We start from the raw sequence: 8,081 nt of genomic DNA, 5'->3' as shown, positions 1-8,081 counted from the left end.
GCCCCGCCCCCTAATCAGGGCCCAGCTTCTCTCCCAGCACAAAGCCCCTCCAAGCCTCTACACATACAGATAATACCAATACAAAAACACACACAAATACGTTCTCCTCCAACAGAGCTCCCACTCAAACTCCCCTGTTTACAGGTCTGTTTGCTAGCTCCTGTGCCGCTGCCTGACGGGCTGCTACCTTTATAGGACCCCTAGTCATTGAAGCCCCGCCCCCTAATCAGGGCTCAGCTTCTCTCGCAGCACCTAGCCACTCCAAGCCTCTACACATACAGATACTACCAATACAAAAACACACACAAATACCTTCTCCTCCAACAGAACTCCCACTCAAACTCCCCTGTTCACAGCTCTGTTTGCTAGCTCCTGTGCCGCTGCCTGACTGGCTGCTACCTTTATAGGACCCCTAGTCAGTGAAGCCCCGCTCCCTAATCAGGGCTCAGCTTCTCTCCCAGCACAAAGCCCCTCCAAGCCTCTACATATACAGATACTACCAATACAAAAAAACACACAAATACCTTCTCCTCCAACAGAACTCCCACTCAAACTCCCCTCTTTACAGCTCTGTTTGCTAGCTCCTGTGCCACTGCAGCTGTCTGTGCCGCTGCCTGACTGGCTGCTCCCTTTCTAGGGCCCCTAATCAGTGAAGCCCCGCCCCCTAATCACGGCCCAGCTTCTCTCCCAGCACAAAGCCCCTCCAAGCCTCTACACATACAGATAATACCAATACAAAAACACACACAAATACCATCTCCTCCAACAGAACTCCCACTCAAACTCCCCTGTTTACAGCTCTGTTTGTTAGCTCCTGTGCCGCTGCCTGACTGGCAGCTAGCTTTATAGGACCCCTAGTCAGTGAAGCCCCGCCCCCTAATCAGGGCTCAGCTTCTCTCCCAGCACAAAGCCCCTCCAAGCCTCTACACATAGAGATAATACCAATACAAAAAAACACACAAATACCTTCTCCTCCAAAAGAACTCCCACTCAAACTCCCCTGCTTACAGCTCTGTTTGCTAGCTCCTGTGCCGCTGCCTGACTGGCTCCTACCTTTATAGGACCCCTAGTCAGTGAAGCCCCGCCCCCTAATCAGGGCTCAGCTTCTCTCACAGCACCTAGCCCCTCCCAGCCTCTACACATACAGATAATACCAATACAAAAACACACACAAATACCTTCTCCTCCAACAGAACTCCCACTCAAACTCCCCTGTTTAGAGCTCTGTTTGCTCGCTCCTGTGCCGCTGCAGCTGTCTGTGCCGCTGCCTGACTGGCTGCTCCCTTCTAGGACCCCTAATCAGTGAAGCCCCGCCCCCTAATCAGGGCCCAGCTTCTCTCGCAGCACCTAGCCCCTCCAAGGCTCTACACATACAGATACTACCAATACAAAAACACACACAAATACCTTCTCCTCCAACAGAACTCCCACTCAAACTCCCCTGTTTACAGGTCTGTTTGCTAGCTCCTATGCCGCTGCCTGACGGGCTGCTACCTTTATAGGACCCCTAGTCAGTAAAGCCCCGCCCCCTAATCAGGGCTCAGCTTCTCTCGCAGCACCTAGCCCCTCCAAGGCTCTACACATACAGATACTACCAATACAAAAACACACACAAATACCTTCTCCTCCAACAGAACTCCCACTCAAACTCCCCTGTTCACAGCTCTGTTTGCTAGCTCCTGTGCCGCTGCCTGACTGGCTGCTACCTTTATAGGACCCCTAGTCAGTGAAGCCCCGCCCCCTAATCAGGGCTCAGCTTCTCTCCCAGCACAAAGCCCCTCCAAGCCTCTACATATACAGATACTACCAATACAAAGAAACACACAAATACCTTCTCCTCCAACAGAACTCCCACTCAAACTCCCCTGTTCACAGCTCTTTTTGCTAGCTCCTGTGCCACTGCAGCTGTCTGTGCCGCTGCCTGACTGGCTGCTACCTTCATAGGACCCCTAGTCAGTGAAGCCCCGCCCCTAATCAGGGCTCAGCTTCTCTCACAGCACCTAGCCCCTCCAAGCCTCTACACATACAGATAATAAAAATACAAAAACACACACAAATACCTTCTCCTCCAACAGAACTCCCACTCAAACTCCCCTGTTTACAGGTCTGTTTGCTAGCTCCTGTGCCGCTGCCTGACTGGCTGCTACCTTTATAGGACCCCTAGTCACTGAAGCCCCGCCCCCAAACCAGGGCTCAGCTTCTCTCCCAGCACAAAGCCCCTCCAAGCCTCTACACATACAGATACTACCAATACAAAACCAAACACACACAAATACCTTCTCCCCCAACAGAACTCCCACTCAAACTCCCCTGTTTACAGCTCTGTTTGCTAGCTCCTGTGCCGCTGCAGCTGTCTTTTCCGCTGCCTGACTGGCTGCTACCTTTATAGGACCCCTAGTCAGTGAAGCCCCGCCCCCTAATCAGGGTTCAGCTTCTCTCCCAGCACAAAGCCCCTCCAAGCCTCTACATATACAGATACTACCAATACAAAAACACACACAAATACCTTCTCCTCCAACAGAACTCCCACTCAAACTCCCCTGCTTACAGCTCTGTTTGCTAGCTCCTGTGCCGCTGCCTGACTGGCTGGTACCTTTATAGGACCCCTAGTCAGTGAAGCCCCGCCCCCTAATCAGGGCTCAGCTTCTCTCCCAGCACAGAGCCCCTCCAAGCCTCTACACATACAGATACTACCAATACAAAACCAAACACACACAAATACCTTCTCCTCCAACAGAACTCCTACTCAAACTCCCCTGCTTACAGCTCTGTTTGCTAGCTCCTGTGCCACTGCAGCTGTCTGTGCCGCTGCCTGACTGGCTGCTCCCTTTCTAGGACCCCTAATCAGTGAAGCCCCGCCCCTAATCAGGGCCCAGCTTCTCTCCCATCACAAAGCCCCTCCAAGCCTCTACACATACAGATAATACCAATACAAAAACACACACAAATACCTTCTTCTCCAACAGAACTCCCACTCAAACTCCCCTGTTTACAGGTCTGTTTGCTAGCTCCTGTGCCGCTGCAGCTGTCTGTGCCGCTGCCTGACTGGCTGCTCCCTTTATAGGACACCTAGTCAGTGAAGCCCCGCCCCCTAATCAGGGCCCAGCTTCTCTCCCAGCACAAAGCCCCTACAAGCCTCTACACATACAGATAATACCAATACAAAAACACACACAAATACGTTCTCCTCCAACAGAACTCCCACTCAAACTCCCCTGTTTACAGGTCTGTTTGCTAGCTCCTGTACCGCTCCAGCTGTCTGTGCCGCTGCCTGACTGGCTGCTACCTTTATAGGACCCCTAGTCAGTGAAGCCCCGCCCCCTAATCAGGGCTCAGCTTCTCTCGCAGCACCTAGCCCCTCCAAGCCTCTACACATACAGATACTACCAATACAAAAACACACACAAATACCTTCTCCTCCAACAGAACTCCCACTCAAACTCCCCTGTTTACAACTCTGTTTGCTAGCTCCTGTACCGCTCCAGCTGTCTGTGCCGCTGCCTGACTGGCTGCTACCTTTATAGGACCCCTAGTCACTGAAGCCCCGCCCCCAAACCAGGGCTCAGCTTCTCTCCAGCACAAAGCCCCTCCAAGCCTCTACACATACAGATAATACCAATACAAAAACACACACAAATACCTTCTCCTCCAACAGAACTCCCACTCAAACTCCCCTGTTTACAGGTCTGTTTGCTAGCTCCTGTGCCGCTGCCTGACGGGCTGCTACCTTTATAGGACACCTAGTCAGTGAAGCCCCGCCCCCTAATCAGGGTTCAGCTTCTCTCCAAGCACAAAGCTCCGCCAAACCCCGACACATACAGATACTACCAATAAAAAACCAAACACACACAAATACCATCTCCTCCAACAACTCCCACTCAAACTCCCCTGTTTACAGCTCTGTTTGCTAGCTCCTGTGCCGCTGCCTGACTGGCAGCTAGCTTTATAGGACCCCTAGTCAGTGAAGCCCCGCCCCCTAATCAGGGCTCAGCTTCTCTCCCAGCACAAAGCCCCTCCAAGCCTCTACACATACAGATACTACCAATACAAAAAAACACACAAATACCTTCTCCTCCAAAAGAACTCCCACTCAAACTCCCCTGCTTACAACTCTGTTTGCTAGCTCCTGTGCCGCTGCCTGACTGGCTCCTACCTTTATAGGACCCCTAGTCAGTGAAGCCCCGCCCCCTAATCAGGGCTCAGCTTCTCTCGCAGCACCTAGCCCCTCCAAGCCTCTACACATACAGATACTACCAATACAAAAACACACACAAATACCTTCTCCTCCAACAGAACTCCCACTCAAACTCCCCTGTTCACAGCTCTGTTTGCTAGCTCCTGTGCCGCTGCCTGACTGGCTGCTACCTTTATAGGACCCCTAGTCAGTGAAGCCCCGCCCCCTAATCAGGGCTCAGCTTCTCTCCCAGCACCAAGCCCCTCCAAGCCTCTACACATACAGATAATACCAATACAAAAACACACACAAATACCTTCTCCTCCAACAGAACTCCCACTCAAACTCCCCTGTTTACAGGTCTGTTTGCTAGCTCCTGTGCCGCTGCAGCTGTCTGTGCCGCTGCCTGACTGGCTGCTCCCTTTCTAGGACCCCTAATCAGTGAAGCCCCGCCCCCTAATCAGGGCCCAGCTTCTCTCCCAGCACAAAGCTCCTCCAAGCCTCTACACATACAGATAATACCAATACAAAAACACACACAAATACGTTCTCCTCCAACAGAGCTCCCACTCAAACTCCCCTGTTTACAGGTCTGTTTGCTAGCTCCTGTGCCGCTGCCTGACGGGCTGCTACCTTTATAGGACCCCTAGTCATTGAAGCCCCGCCCCCTAATCAGGGCTCAGCTTCTCTCGCAGCACCTAGCCACTCCAAGCCTCTACACATACAGATACTACCAATACAAAAACACACACAAATACCTTCTCCTCCAACAGAACTCCCACTCAAACTCCCCTGTTCACAGCTCTGTTTGCTAGCTCCTGTGCCACTGCAGCTGTCTGTGCCGCTGCCTGACTGGCTGCTCCCTTTCTAGGACCCCTAGTCAGTGAAGCCCCGCCCCTAATCAGGGCTCAGCTTCTCTCACAGCACCTAGCCCCTCCCAGCCTCTACACATACAGATAATACCAATACAAAAACACACACAAATACCTTCTCCTCCAACAGAACTCCCACTCAAACTCCCCTGTTTAGAGCTCTGTTTGCTCGCTCCTGTGCCGCTGCAGCTGTCTGTGCCGCTGCCTGACTGGCTGCTCCCTTCTAGGACCCCTAATCAGTGAAGCCCCGCCCCCTAATCAGGGCCCAGCTTCTCTCCCAGCACAAAGCCCCTCCAAGCCTCTACACATACAGATAATACCAATACAAAAACACACACAAATACGTTCTCCTCCAACAGAACTCCCACTCAAACTCCCCTGTTTACAGGTCTGTTTGCTAGCTCCTGTGCCGCTGCCTGACTGGCTGCTACCTTTATAGGACCCCTAGTCACTGAAGCCCCGCCCCCAAACCAGGGCTCAGCTTCTCTCCCAGCACAAAGCCCCTCCAAGCCTCTACACATACAGATACTACCAATACAAAACCAAACACACACAAATACCTTCTCCTACAACAGAACTCCCACTCAAACTCCCCTGTTTAGAGCTCTGTTTGCTAGCCCCTGTGCCGCTGCAGCTGTCTGTTCCGCTGCCTGACTGGCTGCTACCTTTATAGGACCCCTAGTCAGTGAAGCCCCGCCCCCTAATCAGGGCCCAGCTTCTCTCCCAGCACAAAGCCCCTCCAAGCCTCAACACATACAGATAATACCAATACAAAAACACACACAAATACCTTCTCCTCCAAAAGAACTCCCACTCAAACCCCCCTGTTTACACCTCAGTTTGCTAGCTCCTGTGCCGCTGCAGCTGTCTGTGCCGCTGCCTGACTGGCTGCTCCCTTTATAGGACACCTAGTCAGTGAAGCCCCGCCCCCTAATCAGGGCCCAGCTTCTCTCCCAGCACAAAGCCCCTCCAAGCCTCTACACATACAGATAATACCAATACAAAAACACACACTAATACCTTCTCCTCCAACAGAACTCCCACTCAAACTCCCCTGTTCACAGCTCTGTTTGCTAGCTCCTGTGCCGCTGCCTGACTGGCTGCTACCTTTATAGGACCCCTCGTCAGTGAAGCCCCGCCCCCTAATCAGGGTTCAGCTTCTCTCCAAGCACAAACCCCGCCAAACCCCTTCACATACAGATACTACCAATAAAAAACCAAACACACATAAATACCTTCTCCTCCAACAGAACTCCCACTCAAACTCCCCTGCTTACAGCTCTGTTTGCTAGCTCCTGTGCCGCTGTCTGACTGGCTCCTACCTTTATAGGACCCCTAGTCAGTGAAGCCCCGCCCCCTGATCAGGGCTCAGCTTCTCTCCCAGCACAAAGCCCCTCCAAGCCTCTACATATACAGATACTACCAATACAAAAAAATACACAAATACCTTCTCCTCCAACAGAACTCCCACTCAAACTCCCCTGTTTACAGATCTGTTTGCTAGCTCCTGTGCCGCTGCCTGACTGGCTGCTACCTTTATAGGACCGCTAGTCAGTGAAGCCCCGCCCCCTAATCAGGGCTCAGCTTCTGTCCCAGCACAAAGCCCGTACACAAACAGATACTACCAATACAAAACCGAACACACACAAATACCTTCTCCTCCAACAGAACTCCCACTCAAACTGCCCTGTTTACAGGTCTGTTTGCTAGCTCCTGTGCCGCTGCCTGACTGGCTGGTACATTTATAGGACCCCTAGTCAGTGAAGCCCCGCCCCCTAATCAGGGCTCAGCTTCTCTCCCAGCACAGAGCCCCTCCAAGCCTCTACACATACAGATACTACCAATACAAAACCAAACACACACAAATACCTTCTCCTCCAACAGAACTCCCACTCAAACTCCCCTCTTTACAGCCCTGTTTGCTAGCTGCTGTGCCACTGCAGCTGTCTGTGCCGCTGCCTGACTGGCTGCTACCTTTATAGGACCGCTAATCAGTGAAGCCCCGCCCCCTAATCAGGGCCCAGCTTCTCTCCCATCACAAAGCCCCTCCAAGCCTCTACACATACAGATAATACGAATACAAAAACACACACAAATACCTTCTCCTCCAACAGAACTCCCACTCAAACTCCCCTGTTTACAGCTCTGTTTGCTAGCTCCTGTGCCGCTGCCTGACTGGCTGCTACCTTTATAGGACCCCTAGTCACTGAAGCCCCGCCCCCTAATCAGGGCACAGCTTCTCTCGCAGCACCTAGCCCCTCCAAGCCTCTACACATACAGATACTACCAATACAAAAACACACACAAATACCTTCTCCTCCAACAGAACTCGCACTCAAACTCCCCTGTTTACAACTCTGTTTGCAAGCTCCTCTGCCGCTGCAGCTCTCTGTGCCACTGCCTGACTGGCTCCTACCTTTATAGGACCCCTAGTCAGTGAAGCCCCGCCCCCTGATCAGGGCTCAGCTTCTCTCCCAGCACAAAGCCCCTGCACATACAGATACTACCAATGCAAAACCAAACACACACAAATACCTTCTCCTCCAACAGAACTCCCACTCAAACTCCCCTGTTCACAGCTCTGTTTGCTAGCTCCTGTGCCACTGCAGCTGTCTGTGCCGCTGCCTGACTGGCTGCTCCCTTTCTAGGACCCCTAATCAGTGAAGCCCCGCCCCCTAATCAGGGCCCAGCTTCTCTCCCAGCACAAAGCCCCTCCAAGCCTCTACACATACAGATAATACCAATACAAAAACACACACAAATACGTTCTCCTCCGACAGAACTCCCACTCAAACTCCCCTGTTCACAGCTCTGTTTGCTAGCTCCTGTGCCGCTGCCTGACTGGCTGCTACCTTTATAGGACCCCTAGTCAGTGAAGCCCCGCCCCTAATCAGGGCTCAGCTTCTCTCACAGCACCTAGCCCCTCCAAGCCTCTACACATACAGATAATACCAATACAAAAACACACACAAATACCTTCTCCTCCAACAGAACTCCCACTCAAACGCCCCTGTTCACAGCTCTGTTTGCTAGCT

Source organism: Lepidochelys kempii, chromosome 17 (assembly GCF_965140265.1).
Source record: "Lepidochelys kempii isolate rLepKem1 chromosome 17, rLepKem1.hap2, whole genome shotgun sequence".
NCBI classification, from domain to species: Eukaryota; Metazoa; Chordata; order Testudines; family Cheloniidae; genus Lepidochelys; species Lepidochelys kempii.
Note: the sequence above shows the minus strand (reverse complement) of the source record.